This window comes from Giraffa tippelskirchi, chromosome 4 (assembly GCF_054371585.1).
Source record: "Giraffa tippelskirchi isolate mGirTip1 chromosome 4, T2T-mGirTip1v1.2.pri, whole genome shotgun sequence".
NCBI classification, from domain to species: Eukaryota; Metazoa; Chordata; class Mammalia; order Artiodactyla; family Giraffidae; genus Giraffa; species Giraffa tippelskirchi.
In genome coordinates this window covers 48,462,619-48,486,371 of record NC_137278.1, presented here as the reverse complement: position 1 = coordinate 48,486,371, position 23,753 = coordinate 48,462,619, and the positions used below count along the sequence as shown (strand labels likewise).

Sequence of the window (23,753 nt, the reverse complement as noted above, 5' to 3'; positions counted from 1 at the left end):
GGTGAGGGACAGATAAGCCTGGGGTGCTGCAGTTCATGGGGTCACAAAGAGTCGGACACAACTTGGTCCATCCAAGTCCAACAACAACCAACAACCTATGATCTTATAAGAGAGGGCCCAATCAGCCCCCCAATTTTTAGGCACATTCTCTTCTTATTCACCCCATGCTCAGAAGCAAAAGCTGTCAAGTTAATCAAATCATGAGAACCAAGACCTATAATGACAGTTAATCAAGAGTATGCTGCTGCTAAGTCGCTTCAGTCGTGTCCGACTCTGTGCGACCCCATAGACGGCAGCGCACCAGGCTCCGCCGTCCCTGGGATTCTCCAGGCAAGTGTACTGGAGTGGGGTGACATTACTATTACATTAAATCACAAACTCAAATACACAGTTTTAAAGAATTCTACCAATTACTCCGTTTTATTTCTTATTCAGACATGGCCTTTTAGTACATTAGCTTATACTACAATCAGACATAGAAAATCTTCTAGCTTTTACTAAAGAATAACATTCTCTTTTCTGCTTCTGAATTTTGCTCTGCTTTCTCTACCCATCACACCTCTATATTTTTTCTTCCATGGTTAGTATACACTCCTCTGACCTAAACTGATTTTACATTTCCTTTAGCTGTAGAATCTTGGCTTACATAATTCTAGTTACTCCAAACAATACTCAGTCTTTTAAATTCTCAGTGGAATATTAAACTGAGCTCAATAAATATAATTTTAATACAAAATGTTGTTCTTTTCTAATCTTTTAAGAGTAAAAACCACTTACTGAGTTAAGGAAAGCTCTATTAAATGGAGTCTCATTTTTTTCTCCATTCTGGGCAGCACAGAAAGGACCAATCAATACAGAGTTAGGCTCACTATTATCATAATAAATATTCACAATCAGCCCTAATCACAAACATCTTAGAATAACAGCTTGCATAACACTATTCTTTTTTGCTTGAACTTGGCAATTATCAAAAAATAAAATCAACAACTTATGGAAATTACAAAAGTCTAAATAATAAGAGTACAGAACTCTTGGAAGAGCAGAGTTATTTCCTCATAGACTAAAATTATTTATAAACTGTATTTCCAGTACTTGATTTTTGGAACTGTTCCAGTTTCCAACAATAAATTATGAAGAGGGAGAGTGTGTTGGGAACCAGGGAGTAAGAAGATAATAAATGAGCTATGAGAGGAGAAAGAAAGTTTTTCCTTGACATTCCCCCACATACACCTAAAAAGAATCACAGAATGCATCTCTAACCTACATTCCTACACTATCATGCTCACTTAAGAGTCTATTAGTAAATTATGCCATGGGTTAAATTGTACGCCTCCTCTCCGCCCCCCCGACAAAAGCTATATCAAATTCCTAACCTCAAGGACCTTGATTCTCACCTTATTTGGAAAGAAGAACTCTTTGCAGATGTAATCAAGTTAGGATGATGTCATACTGAATTAGATAGAGTGTGCCCTAACTCAACATGACTGGTGTCCTTATAAGAAGAGGTAAGGTACTGACATACAAGAGAAGCCTGCATGAGGATGAAGGCTGAGATGGAAGGACTAAAGATGCAAGTCAAGGAACACCAAACACTGCCAGCAAACCACCAGAGCCAGGAAGGGGTAAGGAAGGACTGTCATCTTCAAGTTTCAGAGGGACCATGGCCCTGCTGACACCTTGATTTTGGACAGAAGTATAAGAGAATAAACTTTTACTGTCTAAAGTCACCCAGTTTGTGGTACCTTATTATAGCATCCCAAGGAAACTGATACAAAAGGAGACATGTGTACCCACTGTGTGAGATATTTTTTCCAATTAAAAAAATATTTTACAATGTATTCTGCATCTCAACTTTGCTCGTTAGATTACTGAAAAATTATTCAACCACCAAGACATCCCACAAGAGTTTGAGCTGAAGTCACTAAAATTCACACTCACAGTAAAATTTTAGTTATCCAAGGACCAGCCTTTCGGAACACCAAGCTTCTCTAATGATTGCTGACCCCACAGGAGGCAGGATTACAATGTCACCAAATATAAGGTGCAAAAAGCAGCCTCCATGAGTGCTAAGGAAGAGAGATCTACTGTCAAGAGGATTTGATGCTCCAAAGACTGAACTCAGTGAACTTTGAATGGTTGTCATGTTCTGATCGACAGGAATTGTCTATGAAAAGCCATCCCTTCCATACAAGGCAGGAAGCAGAACCAGAAGTAGCAGCAAGTAAAAAAAAAAAAAAGGAGAAATAGGAAAACTAGAGATGCTCAGTGGCAGCATTTAGAAGCAATGCTGGGGCAGTGAGCAGTGCATACTGCACTGTGCTAGTCAATGATGGGAGAGTCCGGGAGGATGGGCAGTTAGTTCTACAGTATCAAGTATCCCAATTAGCAGTCTCACCTCTTACAGCCTTATTCTCCCTGGGATATGTATGTAGAAAACGTAGGTCCCTCCTGCAGCATATGTAGCAGATACACAGGGTGCGTGCGTGCTCAGTTGTATCCGACTCTGCAACTCTATGGACTGTAGCCAGCCAGGCTACTCTGTCCACAGGATTTTTCCCAACAAGAAATATATAGGGTAATACAGCCCTAAAGCCGGTAGAATCTCAGTTGCTTATTGAGCAAGGCAGCCTAAGGGTATATCAAACATCTAGTAGTTCATTGTACTTGGAAACTCTGGTAGTCACCCTGAGGACCTAATAATGACTGAAACATTTGGTAATTTTCCTACCTATATTAGCAGATTGATTCTATCTACAAATTCCATTGCTAATGCAAATATAAAATTGTATTAGAAAACTGTTTTAATGAAAGTAAAATATCCCTCATGGATTTGGTATGTAAGACGTTTGAACAAATAGCTTAAAGATGGAATTTTTAATGTGATTTTGCGTAGAATTCCAGTAAACGTCAAACAATAAGTGTTTTGTAAATAGAGCAAGGTCTACTGTAATGTTTGTACTTATCTTGAATAATCCAGTGATAAAATCACTGATATTTGTTGAAAGATATTCTCACTGGGTATCCACTATATGTCATGTACTATGCTCGGTGATAATGACAATATCAGTATTACTAAAGTATGTACTAAAGTATGTCTATCTCCAAAAACCCAAAGGTCTGATGACTACTTCATTGAAGTCATCCCTGAGTCCACTGATAAAACTGAAAAAACAAATAATATTAAGAAAGATATTAAGTCAAAGGCGAGCATGCATGCCAAGTTGCTTCAGTCCTGTCCACCTCTTTGGGACCCCATGGACTATAGCCCACCAGGGTCCTCTGTCCATGGGATTCTCCATGCAAGAATACTGGAGTGGGTTGTTATTTCCTCCTCCATGAGATCTTCCCAACCCAGGGATCAAACCTGTGTCTCCTGGGGCTCCTACACTGCAGGAGGACTCATTACCGCTGAGCCACCAGGGAAGCCTAAGTCAAAGACTGAAGACTGTAAATGTGACAAAGTGATTTTCCAAAGACAGAAAATATCACTAAAGAAGGAGAGTTTCTACAGTATTTGAGTTGCTATTCAGGAAAAACACATGACTACACTCTACTTGCATCCCATCTGTATGAAAAAAAGGAAAAATCCAAAAGTTATTTCCTAGCAGTCATTGTCCCAGGAAAACAAATTCTAAGGCAACCACCAGAACTCTAGATTAGGTTTTTAGATATGCAACCAAAGTCCAAGCATGACATGATAGTTCATGTTTATGATGACATCCCTGAGGCATTAAGAAAATGTTTAAATAGATATTTAGCAATAAAGACAACCATTAAAAACTCTGTAATCATAACAGCCATTTAAAAATAAAACAAAACAAACAAAAACCATAAGTCCTTAAGAATAAAACTAAGAAAAATGCTAAAGGTTCTTAAGGAGGAAATTATAAAACCATTAAAATTCATAAAGTAAAACATATGAAATATAGAGATATGCCTTAATGATAATTGTCTCAATATTTACAGATGGAAATTCTTTCTGAATTGATGTATAAATTCTATGCAACTATAATCAAAATTTTAACAGATTTCTCTTGTAGAGAAATTAACAAGATGATACTAAAATTCAGACTGAGGAACAAAGGGCCAGTAAAGAATAGCCAAGATAATTCTAAAAAACAACAGAAAAGAGATGACGCTTTGTCCTGCCAGATAATCAGTACTTATTAATAAGCCATGTAATTGAGTCAAAATGGTCTGCATGCAAAAACTGACCAATGGGATAATAGAATAAAGCACCTTGCCACAGCCTAAATTTTTTATGTAAATATGACGTATGACAAAGGGGGACAGATTGCTTAATAAATGGTGCTAATTACTGGCTATGACTAGGATAAATACTGAACTAGGTCTTAATCCACAAAATAAAAATCAAAGAAAATGAATATTGTAAACACAAAAATTTCAAACATTTAGAAAATTATTTAGGAATACATACTTAGGATTTTGGGTTAGAAAATAATTTCTTAAGGACACACAAAACATCCAACAAAGATCAATAAAATTATGTTTAAAAAAAAACTCTATGTAAAAAATAATGAACAAAATGAAAATATTAGTTATAGACAAGGAGTGCGTATTTGCAAAAAATACATAAAATACAAAGTTTTGTTTTTAATTGAAGTATGGTTGATTTACAATGTTGTGTTCAATTCAGGTGTACAGCAAAATGATTCAGTTATACATACATCTATTCTTTTCAGATTCTTTTCTCTTATATATATATATATATATATTATACATATATATATAACATTCTTTTCTCTTATATATATAAAATATTGTGTATAGTTCCCCGTTCTATACACTAGGTCCTTGTTGGTTACCTATTTTATAAATAATAGCATTTATATTTTAAACCCAAACTCCTAATCTATCCCTTCCCTCCCCTTTTCCTTTTGGTAACTGTAGTTATGTCTTCTATGTCTGTGGGCCTGTTTTGATTTTATATCTTTTTTTTTTTTAGATTCCAGATATAAGTGATAGCAAATGATATTTGTTTGAGTATCCAAAGTTTGAGTATCCAAAATATAATTATAGTTAATTTAGATGAAGAAGAACAAACAACCTAAAGGAAAATTAAGCAAAGGAATCAAAAGACTAACTGGCCCAAACGGCTGATAAACAGATGAAAAACCCAGCAACTGAAAAAATGGAAACTGAAATAACAGTAAGATACAGTTTTGTACCCAAAAGACTGGGGAACAAAATGCTAAAAACCGTGATAAAATTTAGCAAGGATGTTGGAAACAGGAAATCTCACATACAGCTGGGAGGAATATAAATTGTAACAGCTACTTTAGAGGCTGTTTTCAAAATATCCAGTGAACGTGAACAGTAGATTACCACAGGTCTCAAAATTCAACTTTTAGTCAGCATAAAGAGAAAACAGACAGATCTAACAACAAATCACTGTCAGTCACTGTCCCAAGAAAGCAAGTTCTAAGACAACCATTATATCTTATACCTGTTTATGGGCTGCCTTATTTAACAATTCTACTTGTAGCTATATTCCCACAAGACACTTCTGTACTTGTTCACAAGAACAGGCACAGAAAGATTTGTTTACTGCAGCTCTGGGTGTTACAGGCAGACACTAGAAAAGCTCCAAAAGCCCAACAGTAAGAAAATAATCTGCGCATCTAATGGAATAATATAAGGAACTGACTAGGTTCATTCAGTAAAGATAAATTCAATGGTAAATGTTATTTGCAATACAATATAATGTAAATATTAGGGAGATTACAAGTCATCATATAGGTTATTTATAACTGAATATATCTATTGCAAGAGGAATTCATTAAAATGATTTCAAAAAAGAAATCAAAGAAGAATCTTCATTGTGAATCTTCAATGTCAAGGCTATTCTGTGATAGGTGTTAAGACAGAGAGCTAGATCCCTTCCAAGAATATTTTGTTTGTATTGTATTATTGGCTCATACTTGACAATTAAAAGATGACATAGGGCTCCCCAATTTAAATAGACTAGCTTTTCTGGGTGACATGCAATGAAGAGCAAGAAATCAAGATTTAAGTAATTGGAAGGCTTTTTCCCACCAGCCCTCTGGACCACTATTTTGGCTGAAGGATATATTGTCTGGAAGAGGTCACGATTCTTGGAATGAGTTCTTAACTGACAATTTTCACCAAAATGCACTCTCTGAAGAGAGAAGTGTGGTGAGAGCATTGCTTTTGATCAGGCAAGGAGTCTGAGAAAGGCAGGCATTTCAGTGTAGTTAAACGAGAGAAAAAAAGGCCCTGAGTTCCTATGATTGTCCCCAAAGGAATCAGAGGCCAGGAATAGAGCTGAGGGCAATGATACTGGAAGACAATCATTTTCTGCTTCACAATTTTGCCTAGGGCCAGCCCACCTTTCTAACATAACTCTGTTTTCAGCCAAGTATAAACGCTCTTGTGAGCCATGGAACTGGGTTCTACCTATTAAGCTTTGAGAAAATTCTCAAAATCTAAGGCCTAAAGACAGTCCAGGTAACCGTATAGTCTAAATTCTTTCTGTTTGGCGAGCTTCCTTTCCTTATTTTATTTTAAAATTAATTTTTATAGAAGTATAGTTGCTTTACAATGTTGTGTTTGTTTCTACTGTAAAGCAAAATGAATTAGCCATATGCATACAGATATTCCCTCCTTTCTGGACTTCTTCTTCATTCAGGTCACCATAGTTCACTAAGCAGAGTTCTCTGTCTTATATATAGTAATTTCTCATTGGCTATCTCATTGGTGACACAGAGTATCAACAGTGCATATGTGTCCAATCCCAATCTTCTAATTCCTCCCACCTTGGTATCCAAATATGTGCTCTCTATTTCTGCTTTACAAATAAGATAGTCTATACCATCTTTCAAGATTCCTCATATATGCATTAATATACAATATTTGTTTTTCTATTTATGACTTACTTCACTCTATATGACAGTCTCCACATCTCAACAAATGACCCAATTTCATTCTGATTTATGCATACATTAATATGTTTACAAACATACCATTCGTAAGGGTTTAATGTTGGCTTACATTTGAACCAGTTTCATTTCCTAAGAACAAAACAAGTAAAAAGATAACTACAATTACCAGCAATATAAGACAAAATAAGATTTTAAAATTTATGACTAGTGAAAACATAATGGTTGGTGGAGAAATGGCTGGATATACAGTGGACACTGTCAAATTTGGTACCAGCATCGCTAAATAACCATCTCAAGGCCATGTGCGGGCACACAAGGAGCCTTCAACAAATGTTCAACCCATTTAATATTCATTGATTCAGGAACGCAAGTACTGTGACTGAATGCCGAAATGAAATCGCAGACAGGCCTGCTTTTGTTTGGATGCACATGAAGACAAAGGACCGAGGCTCCGTCTGGTCTCTTCCAGCAAAACAAAGCATGACTGAACAATCTATATAAACATAATGGCCAGAAACAGCATACCAGAAAACTGACAGGTTCATGGAAGGTAAAGATGGACAAAACCCAGACCACACCAATGTAAATGGAGTAATATTGAAGAGAGAAAGCATATTCGGCATTTAGCTGCCACAGAAATAACTTGTCAGGTAGAAGTTTAAGGTAAAAGCATAGGCAACTCTGTATTAATGTAGCAAATCTGCCAGGCAACTGAAAGCACTTGATCAGTAAATGCTTTATAAAAATCCAGGAGGCCTAGACCCAAGGCAGAACATTCACCACAGGGGATTAATCATGCACTGTTTCAGATAATAGCTAGGCAACACTTCCCCTAGGTCCTTTAGGAGTGTTTTCTTTCTCACTGTGTTGCATATTGAACTTGGCCATAGGCAATGCAGGCCATACATTTTAGAAATGCAATATGATAAATGGGACTGAAGTTGAGGGTATATCACAGGCAAGTGAAAAGCTTAACAGGAAAATGACTCCAGGCACTTAATCTTAGAGCCAAAACTTGAGGGGAAAGCCAAATGCTTTAAGGAATGAGAGAACTACAACTTGGTTTCATATGCCTGAGAAGATTATTGGGGAAAAAAAAAAAAAGGAAATGTCAAATATCAGAAAGAAAACCAAAGAAAATGTGGAAATTATTAATCAACTTCATGAAATTTACTCTAATATTTGTAAGGAATTAGAGGCTACCATAAATAAGCATGGAATGAAAAGAAATATTAGAATGCGAAATTTTTTTTTTAATTGAAGATTAGAAGATTGAAATTGCTCTGGTAAGGATTTTTAAAACGTGTATTTTCAGTGAATGAACAATGAGAACAAAAGAATCTATCTAGTAAAATGACAGTAGGAATTGGAAATGAGGCATGAGGAAATAGCTGAATTACCAATTACCTTGTAACAATCTTTACAGAGTAAAAGCTGGAGTGCCATCCACATGAATTATCATATTTCCCAGTATGATTTTGAGACAAACTGTATTAAGAGGAAAATGTGGAAAGAATCCAGTGCTTCTCAAGCTTTGTGAAGCAAGACAGACACAAAACAACTTGCTTATCTAAAAGCACTAAAAATGATGACATTTAAAGCCATAAACAGTAAGTAAAAACAGAGAAGAGAGGAGGATCTAGGACTGAGCTCTAATCTAAAAGAGTAAGAAAATCCAGCTACAAAATGAGAAAGGAATAGTGAATGACAAAGGGGATAACTGGTGTTCTCAAAGTAAACTTCTTGCAGCAAAGCCACAAATGAGTAAATGGTCTTTAAAATTAACAATCTTGGTTATTCTTTAGCTGTTACAACTAAGAAACACTCGTAGCAGGACTTGCCCTTCATAAAGCTAATTATCCTCTGCTGCTGCTGCTGCTAAGTCGCTTCAGTCGTGTCCGACTCTGTGCGACTCCATAGACGGCAGCCCACCAGGCTCCCCCATCCCTGGGATTCTCCAGGCAAGAACACTGGAGTGGGTTGCCATTTTCTTCTCCAATGCATGAAAGTGAAAAGTGAAAGTGAAATTGCTCAGTCGTTCAACTCTTAGCAACCCCATGGACTGCAGCCCACCAGGCTCCTCTGTCCATGGGATTTTCCAGGCAAAAGCACTAGAGTGGGGCGCCATTCTCTTCTCCATAATTACTCTCTGACCCCAAATGAATTACATTCTGTACCTGGAATTCTTCTCTCCTGCACTCTCCGACTCTAAATGAATTATATTCTGTACCTGGCATTCTTCTTCCCTGCAATTGCTTGCAGCATTCTTCATTTCAGAAAGGAGGTCACAGGCCGATAGCCTCAGAGGCACCAGACCCGGTTACTGAGCCACCTGACATCAGCTTTGGCCATAAATTTTGCAGAAGAATGCAATACTTTCCCCAACCTAATCCTTTTCACCTACCTCAGACCACAAGCCCTGTCTATAAAACTTTGCCCTGATAGCTCAGTTGGTAAAGAATCTGCCTGCAGTGCAGAAGACCCAGGTTCAATTCTTGGGTGGGGAAGATTCACTGGACAAGGGATAGGCTATCCTCTCCAGAATATTGGGCTTCCCTTGTGGCTCAGCAGGTAAAGAATCCACCTGCAATACAAGAGACCCTGGGTTCTATCCCTAGGTTGGGAAGTTCCCATGGAGAAGCGAAAGGGAATTCTCCAAGCCAGGCTTCAGCAATATGTGAACCATGAACTTCCAGATGTTCAAGCTGGTTTTAGAAAAGGCAGAAGAACCAGAGATCAAATTGCCAACATCTGCTGGATCATCAAAAAAGCAAGAGAGTTCCAGAAAAACATCTATTTCTGCTTTATTGACTATGCCAAAACCTTTGACTGTGCAGAACACAATAAACTGTGGAAAATTCTGAAAGAGATGGGAACACCAGACCACCTGACCTGCCTCTTGAAAAACCTGTATGCAGGTCAGGAAGCAACAGTTAGAACTGGACATGGAACAACAGACTGGTTCCAAATAGGACAAGGAGTACATCAAGGCTGTATATTGTCAGCCTGCTTATTTAACTTATATGCAGAGTACATCATGAGAAACCTGGGCTGGAAGAAGCACAAGCTGGTATCAAGACTGCTGGCAGAAATATCAATAACCTCAGATATGCAGATGACACTACCCTTATGGCAGAAAGTGAAGAGGAACTAAAGAGCCTCTTAATGAAAGTGAAAGAGGAGAGTGAAGAAGTTGGCTTAAGTCTCAACATTCAGAAAACTAAGATCATGGTATCTGGTCCCATCACTTCATGGCAAATAGATGGGGAAACAGTGGAAATAGGGGCTGACTTTATTTTTGGGGGCTCCAAAATCACTGCAGATGGTGATTGCAGCCATGAAATTAAAAGACGCTTACTCCTTGGAAGGAAAGTTATGACTAACCCAGACAGCATATTGAAAAGCAGAGACATTACTTTGTCAACAAAGGTCTGTCTAGTCAAGGCTATGGTTTTTCCATTAGTCATGTATGGATGTGATAGTTGGACTGCAAAGAAAGCTGAGTGCCGCACAATTGATGCTTTTGAACTGTGGTGTTGGAGAAGACTCTTGAGAGTTCCTTGGACTGCAAGGAGATCCAACCAGTCCATCCTAAAGAAGATCAGTCCTGAGTGTTCATTGGAAGGACTGATGTTGAAGCTGAAGCTCTAATACTTTGGCCACCTCATGCGAAGATTTGACTCATTGGAAAAGACCCTGATGCTGGGAAAGATTGAGGGCAAGAGGAGAAGGGGACGACAGAGGATGAGATGGTTGGATGGCATCACGGACTCAATGGACATGAGTTTGGGTGAATTCTGGAAGTTGGTGATGGACAGGGAGGCGTGGCGTGCAGCAGTTCACGGGGTTGCAAAGAGTCGGACACAACTAAGCGACTGAACTGAACTGAACTGAACCCACTCCAGTATTTTGGCCTGGAGAATTCCATGGACCATATAGTCCATGGGGTCTCAAAAAGCTGGACACTACTGCGCAACTTTCACTTTTCACTTATTCGCCAGGGAAGGAGGCACAGTTCCTGAGGCTCTAGCCTGCTATGTTCCCTCTTTGCCTAGCAAAGAAATAAAGCTACTCTATCTCTTTCCTCCAAAACTCTCTCCATATTTCTATTCAGCATTGGCGCACAGAGGGACAATATTTTGGCAACCAACTGAAACAAGTTAGAATATGACAAGAGCGAATTTCATTGGGGTGAGGAATCATAGTTCTGATTGGTGAGGGCCAAAAATAGAGGAGAGAGAGATGGGGAGAACAGATAAATACTCTGAAGACAAAGTTCACTGCAAAGGACAATGGAGAAATAGGGCAGAACTTGAAGAAGCATGTGTGAGTAGAGAGAAGGAAAGTTTTTGGTTTTCTAAGCAGGGAAAAGCACAGAAATTTCTTGCTGGTGGCAATAAGACAGTAAACAGAACTTTGATAATGATGGAATGTGAGAGGTAAGTGATGTCCTTGAGTAGTAGGTGCTAAGATTTGGGATCTAGGACATAAAGGAAAGGACTGATATTAGGGGCAAGGACAGAACCCTATTATAATAAACGGAGGAAAATACACGTGGCTACAAAGCTGGAAGACTGATAGATGTGCCACTGGAAGCATCGGGAGTTCTCTCCTGATTATGTCTATTTTCTCACTGAAATAAAAAGCAGGATCATAAGATGTAAGTGAATAGTGAAGGGAACATACCGAACGCTTAAGGAGAAATGAGAAAGTTTGAAGTGGATCTCTTAGAAAATGAGAGAGTAGACTGACCAGGAAAATATAATAGAATTGCCAGGCATTGCCAAGGGCCCACTTGAGGTTTATAGTCCTATTTCTGGATTTTTCCTTCATTATCTGACAGGCTTAATCCTGTTTGTGCCATGATGGATACCTGCTTCTTTTTGTTTTCAACCTAACACCTCAGCAAATCCAATGGAAAGAAACAGCCCTTTTACCAAGAGAGTGCCAATAAAAATATGAGTGAGCTCTCACATATGGGACCTCAGTCCTTGTTCAGGCTTTATCTCATTGCTGTGTTTGGAGGATTCTGTCCTCTGATTAGCTGGCCTGTATGTCCTCCTAGGAGCGTGGGGTTGCAGTTGATCAGCCCCGTTAAACACAAGGATATGATGGGGGAGGGTGGCTTCCCAAAGAAAATCACAGTACATGTTACCATATCTATCCTTATGAAGGTGGAAAACGAACACGGCAATACAGCCAATATCCACAGTGCAAATTATTGGCATATAATTTACTGAAAAATTTGCAAGCGTGAGTCAAATGTCATAAATGACCTCTAAGAACATTTCCATTTTGTTGTTATTCAGTTGCTTAGTCATGTCTGACTCTGCGATCCCAAGGATTGCAGCATGCCAGGCTTTCCTGTCCTTCATGATCTCCAGGGCTTGCTCAAACTCATGTCCATCGAGTTGGTGATGCCATCCAATCCTGCTCAGTCTTCTTTACATTACAACTCTCATATCCTTACATGACTACTGGAAAAACAATAATTTTAACTATAGGGATCTTCGTTGGCAAAGTAATATACCTACTTTTTAATACGCTGTCTAGATTTGTCATAGCTTTTCTCCAAAGGAGCAAGTGTCTTTTAATTTCATGGCTGCAGTAACCATCTGCAGAGATTTTCAGTCAGTTCAGTTCAGTCACTCAGTCATGTCCGACTCTTTCTGATCCCATGAATCGCAGCACGCCAGGCCTCCCTGTTCATCACCAACTCCCAGAGCTTACCCAAACTCATGCCCATTGAGTCGGTGATGCCATCCAACCATCTCATCCTCTGACGTCCCCTTCTCCTCCTGCTCTCAATCCTTCCCAGCATCAGGGTCTTTTCCAATGAGTCAACTCTTTGCATCAGGTGACCAAAGTATTGGAGTTTCAGCTTCAACATCAGTCCTTCCAATAAATACCAAGGGCTGATCTCCTTTATGATGGACTGGTTGGATCTCTTTGTAGTCCAAGAGACTCTCAAGAGTCTTCTCCAACACCACAGTACAAAAGCATCAATTCTTCAGTGCTCAGCTTTCTTCACAGTCCAACTCTCACATTCACACATGACTGCTGGAAAAACCATAGCATTGACTAGACAGACCTTTGTTGAAAAAGTAATGTCTCTGCTTTTTAATATGCTATCTAGGTTGGTCACAACTTTCCTTTCAAGGAGTAAACATCTTTTAATTTCATGGCTGCAATCACCATCTGCAGTGATTTTGGAGCCCCCAAAAATAAAGTCTGACACTGTTAACACTGTTTCCCTATCTATTTGCCATGAAGTGATGGGACCAGATGCCATGGTCTTAGTTTTCTGAATGTTGAGCTTTAAGCCAACTTTTTCACTCTCCTCTTTCACTTTCATCAAGAGGCTCTTTAGTTCCTCTTCACTTTCTGCCATAAGGGTGGTGTCATCTGCATATCTGAGGTTATTGATATTTCTCCCGGCAATCCTGATTCCAGCTTGTGCTTCTTCCAGCCCAGCGTTTCCCATGATGTATTCTGCATATACGTTAAATAAGATGGGTGACAATATACAGCCTTGACGGACTCCTTTTCCTATTTGGAACCAGTCTGGTGTTCCATGTCCAGTTCTAACTGTTGCTTCCTGACCTGCATACAGGTTTCTCAAGAGGCAGGTCAGATGGTCTGGTATTCCCATCTCTTTCAGAATTTTCCACAGTTTATTGTGATCCACACAGTCAAAGGCTTTGGCATAGTCAATAAAGAAGAAATAGATGTTTTACTGGAACTCTCTTGCTTTCTCGATGATCCAGCAGATGTTGGCAACTTGATCTCTAGTTCCTCTGCCTTTTCTAAAACCAGCTTGAACATCTGGAAGTTCATGGTTCACATATTGCTGAAGCCTGGCTTCGAGAATTTGAAGCATTACTTTTCTAGCGTGTGAGATGAGTGCAATTGTGCGGGAGTTTGAGCATTCTTTGGCATTGTCTTTCTTTGGGATTAGAATGAAAACTGACCTTTTCCAGTCCTGTGGCCACTGTTGAGTTTTCCAAATTTGCTGGTATATTGATTGCAACACTTTCACAGCATCATCTTTTAGGATTTGAAATAGCTCCACTGGAGTTCCATCACCTCCACTAGCTTTGTTCATAGTGATGCTTTCTAAGGCCCACTTGACTTCACATTCCAGGATGTCTGGCTCTAGGTGAGTGATAACACCATCGTGATTTTCTGGGTTGTGAAGATCTTTTTTGTACAGTTCTTCTGTGTATTCTTGACACCTCTTCTTCATATCTTCTGCTTCTGTTAGGTCCATATCATTTCTGTCCTTTATTGAGCCCATCTTTGCATGCAATTTTCCCTTGGTATCTCTAATTTTCTTAAAGAGATCTCTAGTCTTTCCCATTCTGTTGTTTTCCTCTGTTTCTTTGCACTGATCACTGAGGAAGGCTTTCTTATCTCTCCTCGCTATTCTTTGGAATTCTGCATTCAAATGGGTATATCTTTCCTTTTCTCCTTTGCTTTTCACTTCTCTTCTTTTCACAGCTATTTGTAAGGCCTCCTCAGACAGCCATTTTGCTTTTTTGCATTTCTTTTCCATGAGGATGGTCTTGATCCCTGCCTCCTGTACAATGTCATGAACCTCCGTCCATAGTTCATCAGGCACTCTGTGTATCACATCTAGTCCCTTGAATCTATTTCTCACTTCTAATGTATAATCATAAGGGATTTGATTTAGGTCATACCTGAATGGTCTAGTGGTTTTCCCTCCTTTCTTCAATTTAAGTTAAATAGCAGGGTGACAATATATAGCCTTGATGTACTCCTTTCCCAATTTGGAACCAGTTCATTGTTCCACATCCATTTCTAACTGTTGTTTCTTGACCTGCATACAGATTTCTCAGGAGGCAGATAAGGTGGTCTGGTAGTCCCATATCTTGAAGCATTTTCCACAGTTTGTTGTGATCTACACAGGCAAAGGCTTTAAGGTAGAAAATGAAGCAGAAGTAGATATTTTTCTAGAACTCTCATGATTCCATGGATGTTGGTAAATTGATCTCTGGTTCCTCTGCCTTTTTTATATCTAGCTTGAACATCTGGAAGTTCTTGGTTCACGTACTGTTGAAGCCGAGCTTGAAGAATTTTGAGCATTACTTTGCTAGCGTGTGAAATGAGTCCAGTTGTGAGGTTGTTTGAACATTCTTTGGCATTGCCTTTCTTTGGGATTGGAATGAAAACTGACGTTTCCATTTTAATACTCTTTAATTCTCTAGCTTTGAAACTCCCAAACTGGGCACCTTTGGATGGGAACAAGAATGATCCCACAGTCACATGATTGATGATTATCATCTGTCTTCTGAAATATTCACCAGGTATATCTATTCAATGTATATAAAATAAAATTAAAAATAAAAACACTAAAAGAGAGAGACAGGGGAGAGGCTGGAAAAGGAATTCTGGGTTATTAGTGTTAAGAATCTGAATAACACAAAGCTTTACAAAGAAAGCACTGTAAATGCGAGTATATTGGAAGTGGTTTAAGCGTTGAAAAAACGAAAAACAGTTTAAAAGTAACTAAACTATACTTCAATGAGAAAAATAATCATTTTTCTTATTTTACTTATTTCTAAATTTATTTAAACACTTTTTATTCTACCAACTAAAACCAAAGTTTACAACTCTTATAAAAATCTAATTTACTGTGAGAAACTTGCACATTTGTCTGTAAGAAGGAATGGAGTTAATTTTTTTTGTAAAATGATTAAATAAAGTACAATCATTTGGCCTGTTAAGTTCACATGGATGAAAAGGACAATGTGATTTATGGTTTTCAACTTTATACACTTAACAGAGCAAGAAGAGAAGTGGGAATGGGAATAATAATAGGTCACATGTGGAACGGAAAGCAATAAAAGACAAATCAGCTACCACAAGCATCTTTTTCAATTACCATGAATTAATAATTCTAACATTTCTGAAAAATACACATCCAACATTACACCAAGCATGGTGTTCTGGCAGGGCAGAATATCAAAATATCTTTGGAAACTCACAGGGTAACTTTCTGTGAAGTGTCAGCACAGGGTAATAGGAATGGGCATCAGATCAAACCCAGGCAGGTTGCATTTAATTTGATGCCTCTATAAACACCAGGGTCTTCCTTTTTACAGCCTGCATTTGTCATTTTGAAAGGAAGCCTGGAGCTATAGTTGTCTGCTTCCTGCCTCCAGACCAGCTTGTCAAATGTCTCAGGCCAGGAGCCATGTTGCTTTCATTATCTTCCTGGGGTGGATCACAATGTCAAGTGCAGGTGAACATTAAATAAATGCTCCTGGATGCCTGAAGCCAGATCACGCCTGGACAGCACTGTGAAGCAGACAGTCTCTCTTTGAGAGTCTCAGGAGTCCTTTTTTGGTTTTGATTTGGAGTTTTTTGAGCACCTACTCCACTTCCTCTTTTAGGGGGCTGGCCTGCCACCTGCTCTTCACCAGTTCTACTGCTCAGCAGATGAGGCTGCACCCAGTCCACATCTTCTCAGAACTTCTTTTCGATCCATGGACTGCTTCAAAGTCAGCATGAGGACTCTTCCCTTGGGCTTTCTCTGGATTCTAGAGTAACACGGCAAGCCATAGGGCCAACTTCTACCAACCCAAAACCAATGACAGACAGCAGCTGATAATATCCTGGATAAATACTCCATCTTCCTTAGACCTTCCAGTAGGATCTCTGAGATGGGTTTTACATTGCATCCCACAGGTTCCCAATAACAATAGGAGCTGTTGCTACCCCCTTGATCTGTCTCAAGTATCTCTACGGATGCTTCTTGGGATTATCTCCTAATAGAACCCAGGTCTTCTGCATTGCAGGCATATTGTTTCTGAGGCACCAGAGAAACCCCTAAATATATTACTGTACTGGAATCCTTTACTCAAAGTCAGTTTCTGGGGACACTGAAGGAGATGTATGTGTGTATGCACACAGTCATGTCTGACTCTTTGAGACCCTATGGACTGTAGCCCGCCAGGCTCTTCTTTCCATGGGATTTTCTGGGCCAAGAATACTGGAGTGGGTTGCCATTTCCTTCTCCAGGGGATCTTCCTGGCCCAGGGATCGAACCTAAGTCTCCCATGTCTCCTGCACTGCAGGCAGTTTCTTTACTGCTGAGCCATCCAGGAAGCCCATGAAACAGATATACTCCAGTCAAAATCTGCTATCATTAAATAGTGTAATAAGGTCAATTATACTCTGCCATGCATTTAAGCCAACATATTTTACCTATTGTTGAATAATTTGTATCTTTAGACTTCTGTCTACAGGAATACAAACTGCCCTTTTTAGAAATAGACACGTGTAAGCAGGTGAAGGTAAGGCATTTTATAGAAGTAAGTTTGTACACAAGGGGTAAGCAGCTTCCCACTGTATTCTTCCTACAGACCTCTGATCATCATCAAACATAAGAGTCAATTCCTTTAAAAATGTTTTACTTTTGAAGTGCTCAGATCTCAACAGTTTCTTCAAGTAGAAACTGGATCCTTTCAAATAATTCCTTGGGGCAGGGGTCCTAAAATTTCACTTAAGCATATCAATAAGTCCATTAAGGAAGATTCAATTTAGGCTGAAGCTTTTTGACAGTTCTTCAGTCAATCTAATTAATGTGGGCCATTCATTTGGGCAATTCTGACAAATTTCCCAGTTCAGACCAGTGGTTCTTGGTTTTAGGTGTGCATCAGAATAACCCCTGCTTGTGAAAACAAACTTTCTGATTTACTAGGACTGGACTGATGGAGAGAATTTGCATTTCTAACAAGCTCTCAGGTGACTGAGATGTTATTAGTTGATCATACATTGAAAACCACAGTTGTAGGCAACTCTTATATTCTCCTTCCACACATTGTATCTTTAAATTCAATAGAGTCTTCTGCATCTCCTTCAGTAAACACAGCCCAACAGCAGACACTTATTTCCTAGGACTTGTCTCTCTTGCTTTACTGGCTGCCTGAAAGGAAAAGCCATTACTTTACAAATGATCCTTAATATAGTTTTTTCAGTATGCTTTCCTGCTTGCTAAAGTCACCTTCTCCTTTAAGCCATCACTCTGCACAGTAAAAGGAAATTCTCTACATTCACTCAACAATAAAGGTAATTTTCTGCCAGGCAGTGACTAATAAAGACATAGTACCCACACTAAGTTGTATTTGCATTGTTTTGCACTGCTGTAGCTTATAAATGGGCAAAAACAAAATACCACAGTAATCATAATGCTTGCATCTCAAAATTGTTGCATCTTAGATTTAGTTGGCAAAGACAGCATTTGGCAATCTGTTGAAAGTGCTGTCTTTCGTATAGAAATGAAATGCCAAAAATAAAAGATCTGTTTTAATATAACAACTTGAAGGAAAAATTATCAAATGCACAAGATCTTTAATAAAAAGAACAGATGCAGGTGGTTATTACCTTTCATAGCTTGCCTTTAACTTCATATTTAAGTTACTCTAATGTAACAATATATAGAACTTAAAATATATACTATATACCTATAACTTAATATATAGATCGTACTATGAAAAGTAATTATTTAGGAAGAGTAATCAAAGAAATAACAGGATAAACAAAAGGTATCTTTTTGAAGATTCAGGAGCATAATATATTTTTCACAGACCAGATAAAAATGTGACTTTGTCTTCAGAAAATAAAACAGTAGACTAATGCGAATTCAACTCTGATTTTAGATATCTTGCATAGAATTGTTTGTGTTCACAATGCAATGGTTTTTTCATAATTGCATGACAGTGAGGTCATCACTGTCACTGATTACAGATCCTGTTTTTCCTTTACTAAAGTTTATGTAATTTTATTTCATTCCATTTTTATTGAGATATAATGTATATACAACACTATGTAAGTTTAAGATGTACAGCATAATTATTTGACTTACATACTTTATGAAATGTTTACCAAAATAACCTGAATGAACATCCATCATCTCACAGAGATTCAAAATTAAAAAAATAGCCAAAATCTTTTGCCATGTGATGAGAAATAGGAAAAGGAGTATGTCAAGGCTGTTTATTGTCACCCTGCTTATTTAACTCATATGCAGAATACAATATGAGAAACATTGGGTTGGAGGAAGCACAAGCTGGAATCAAGTTTGCCGGGAGAAATAGCAATAACCTCAGATATGCAGATGACACCACACTTATGGCAGAAAGTGAAGAAGAACTAAAGAGCCTCTTGATGAGAGTGAAAAAGTTGGCTTAAAGCTCAACATTCAGAAAACTAAGATCATGGCATGCGGTCCCATCACTTCATGGCAAATAGATGGGGAAACAGTGGAAACAGGGGCTGACTTTATTTTTCTGGGCTCCAAAATCACTGCAGATGGTGATTGCAGCCATGAAATTAAATGACACTTACTCCTTGGAAGGAAAGTTATGACCAACCTAGACAGCACATTAAAAAGCAGAGACATTACTTTGTCAACAAAGGTCCATCTAGTCAAGGCTATGGTTTTTCCAGTAGTCATGTATGGATGTGCGAGTTGGACTATAAAGAAAGCTGAGCTCCGAAGAAGTGATGCTTTTGAACTGTGGTGTTGGAGAAGACTCTTGAGAGTCCCTTGGACTGCAAGGAGATTCAATCAGTCCATTGTAAAGGAGATCAGTCCTGGGTGTTCATTGGAAGGACTGATGTTGAAGCTGAAACTCCAATACTTTGGCCACCTGATGCGAAGAGCTGACTCATTTGAAAATACCTTGATGCTGGGAAAAACAAGGCAGGAGGAGAAGGGGACGTCAGAGGATGCGATGGTTGGATGGCATCACCGACTCGATGGACACGGGTTTGAGTGGACTGTGGGAGTTGGTGATGGACAGGGAGGCATGGCATGCTGCGGTTCTTGGGGTCGCAAAGAGTTGGACATGACTGAGCAACTGAACTGAACTGAGCTGATGTGATGAGAACTCTCAGGATTTACTCTCTTAACAACTTTCATATACAACATAAGGCAGTGTTAATTATATTTATCATGTTTTATGTTATCTCTGATACTTATTTACATTTTATAATTGGAATTTTGTACCTTTTGACCATCTTTATCCAATTCCCCTGCCCACACCCCACCTCTGGTAACCAAAAGTCTGATCTCTTTCTCTATAACTTTTTTTGTCTGTTTTTGAAGACACTTTTCCAAAGAATATATGTAGATGGCCACAGGCACAACACCACTCAAAAGATGCTCAACATTATTAATCATCAGGGAAATGCAAATCAAAACCGTAGTGAGCTATCACTTCACACCTGTCAGAATGGCTGTTATCAAAAAAGACAACATACAAGAATTGAGGAAGATATGAAGGAATGGGAACCCTCCTGCACTGTTGGTGGGAATATAAATTGGTATAGCCAGTATAGAAAACCGTATGGAGATACTTTCCCCCTCTCTAATTCCTTTGCTTCTACAAAGTTTTATTTCTCTTGTTAAAAGACTAAAAAAAAAAAATCATACAATTATTCCCAAGGATATGGAACAATATGGGACTGCCTAGTGGCTCACTGGTAAAGAACCCATTAGCCAATGCAGGAGATGTCGGATCGATATCCTGGTTGGGAAGATCCCCTGGAGAAGGAGATGACAACCCACTGCAGTATTTTTTCCTGGGGAATCCCATGGACAGAGGAACCTGGAGGGCTACAGTCTATAGGGTTGCAAAAAAAGAGTTGGACATGACTTAGCAACTAAACAATAGTAACAACATAGAAAAAATTATCTTCAGAGTGTAAACAGAGCTGCTTCTATAGTAAGAGTATCTACATGATTGCTGATTGCAAAACCCATTTTAATTCTAGCTGTTTCTTCAGGTACATGGTAGGGCATTCGACCTGGGACATTCCTTGGTCATCATCCATGTACAAGTTTACTGCTCCTTATATTAAAGGTTTGCTATAAAGGTTTTGTTTCGTATAAAGAAGGCTGAGCATTTACAAATCAATGCTTTCAAACTGTGGTGCTGGAGAAGACTCTTGAGAGCTCCCTGGACAGCATGGAGATCAAACCAGTCAATCCTAAAGGAAATTAACCCTGAATATTCATTGGAAGGACTGATGATGAAGCTGAAGCTCCAATATTTGGCCACCTGATGAGAAGAGCTGACTCCTTAGAAAAGACCCTGAGGCTGAGAAAGATTAAGGGCAGGAGGAAAAGAGGGTGACAGAGGATGAGATGGTTGGATGGCATCATTGACTCAATGGACATGAGTTTGAGCAAACTCCAGGAGACAGTAAAGGAGAGGGAGGACTGGTATGTTGCAGTCCATGATGTCACAAAGAGTCAGACATGATTGAGTTACTGAACAACAAAAACAATTTGGTATCAAAGAAATGGTTCTCCACATTCCTATGCCTGCTAATCTCCTGACTGACTCCTTCCTGATTTTCTAGTTGTGTTCAACAAAACATTCTGATTGATTATTTGCCTTTTTAAACAATTAAAATCTATTTGTCATGTGGATAATTTTGTTTCGGCTAAATATTTTAAAGCTGCCTGAGCAACCTGAATTCAGACATTCTTTGATACTCAAAAATAATAATTTCCTTGAAAAACTCGACATGGCTTTATGCCATAAGCCTGAATGTATTTAATAAAGTGAACAGTGTCTCTGAAGTCAATTTAATGACTCCTCATTGTCTTCCTGAGTCTGGATATGATCAGATTACCTCCTTCATTGAATTATGCCACTCTTTAAGCCCAACTCAAAGCTTGTCCCATCACGCCTCTACTCTCTTTCCTTGATGATTGTGTTTAAAGGTGATCATACTTGTGAAATCAGAAAGAAGTCTATACACAGAGCCCTCACTGGAAGGCAATGGAAAAAGCTGAATTAGTCAGTCTAATACACCTCTCATAGATGTGCACACACATACATATTTTCCTGTTCCTTGGCATTACGATTTGTGACAGCAAGGGAGACCCTGACTCCTTGTTCAGTCCCAGAAGACACCTGGGTAGAAGGATGATGATGGCCCCAGATGCTCCAGGAGGCCTTGAGTACTTAGTTTGGTTGAGACCAAACGTCCATTGGCTTAAGATCCCTGTAATGCCCCCCTACTTCAATTACCAGGACTGTGGGGGGTTTAAGTCATAAGAAATGACAAATACTCTCTCACTACATCACCTCTGACAAAATTCAGACTCATGTCTCGGATCCAGTACATCCTTTCTCTTTTTGCATTCAGGTAATTTTATCTGGGTATTATGAAATTTTCCTATGGACATGAATGTCCATTAGTTTTCAATGCTTTATTTCTCAAAATAGTACTTATGAAAGAAAAAATATACCAAATATACCATGTAAGTGGTCACTTGTAGAATCTGAATGTCTCAACTAATTACCAAGTTATTTTTCCTTTTTCCTTTATAGTGGGAAGTACTAATATTCAGAGTAACATACAAACTGATGTTTCTAACGTCTAATTATTGTATTTACTATGACATATGTCACTTTTTTATATGTGTCTAGGATATAGTTCATTAATACTATTTTTTATATTTTGGGAAAGTGAATTGCATCCAGAGACCTAAACAAAGCAATGAAAAAGAGAGGGAATAGCATTTATACTTTTCCCATGTCAGCATAACGTCACAATATCACATACTATACAGCATCACTATATTGTCTAGCAATATACTGATATTTACAGGATTGCAATGCGGCAATGCAATCATTCTCAGATGGTAAAGAATCTGCCTACAATCTGGGAGACCCAGGTTCGATTCCTGGTCAGGAAGATCCCCTGGAGAAGGAAATAGCTATCCACTCCAGTATTCTTGCCTGGAGAATTCCATGGACAGAGAAGCCTGGCAGGTTAAAGTCCATGAGGTCACAAAGAGTCAGGCACGACCAAGCGACTAACACGTTCACTTCATGTATCCAAGCTAATGAGAAATGGATATTTGTATCTTCCTCTAAATGCTGGAGACACTTGGCAGTAAGTTCCTAGCATCCTCATTTTTTTCTCTACGTTTCTTTCGTTGATCAACCTGGCCATCCGTAAGGCTCTAAATATCATCTGTATGATATCTCCTAAGTTTCTAACTCCATCCCTTACCTTGTCTATAATTTCAAATTCTTATTTCCAATTACACTTTTATAACATTATTTTTGTCAGAATCTTAATCCCAAACTGAGTTTTTTATTCCATCCTCTCCCCTACTGCTCAAGTTTAATCCACTCCTTGTCTTTTCTCAGTAATGGCACAACTATCTCCCTTGACTACTCAAGCCAGATAGCTGGGAAACATCTTTCATTTTTCTTTCCCCTCTTTACTTCCATGTTCCATATATATCAGCCTTCTCTTAATCACCACTGCCAACATTTTGAACCATTTCCTCTCTCACTAAGACCATTCAAAAACTCCAATTGGTGCTTCACCATTTCACCCCCAATCCACTTTTCAACATGGCAGACAATAATCTTCTAGAATTTTAACGCATCAGTGATGACTGTAATACTTTCTGTTGAACTTAAGACTGAACTCCTGCAGAGTTCAGCAAGCTTACCGCAGGCTTGCTGAGTCCATGATTCGGCTCCTGTTGCCTTCTTCCACCTCACTTTGTTTCTCTCCATCTTGCTCTCTCTAACTCCAGCTACAATAGCCCAATTTCATTTACTAGAGCTCAGCAAAGGCCTTCCTCCTTAAGATTCTTAGTCCTCAGGCTTTTTTTCTGCCTGAAAAGCAACTCTGTCCCTCTTCTTACCATAATCAGCTCTCTTTCAATCTAGAAATGACATATGAAAATACAACTCAGGCTGGCCATCCTTGGCCATCCTCTCTGAAAGAGTTGTCTCCTCTTATCCACAACCATAGTACCTTATT

The 23,753-nt window shown here is 38.8% G+C and overlaps 1 protein-coding gene and 1 long non-coding RNA gene across 5 annotated transcripts in view; both read right to left on the bottom strand.

The window, feature by feature from the left end:
• Window positions 1-23,753, bottom strand: part of CTNNA2 (catenin alpha 2) — a 1,291,223-nt gene that overhangs the window by 897,232 nt on the left and 370,238 nt on the right. The gene's annotated exons all lie outside the window — the stretch shown is intronic.
• On the bottom strand, window positions 17,737-21,985 carry LOC145547325 (uncharacterized). Its single transcript, XR_014083736.1, has 3 exons — window positions 21,801-21,985; window positions 19,354-19,639; window positions 17,737-17,874 (listed from the first exon to the last, which is right to left on the bottom strand). It is a non-coding gene; the product is annotated as an uncharacterized LOC145547325 (long non-coding RNA).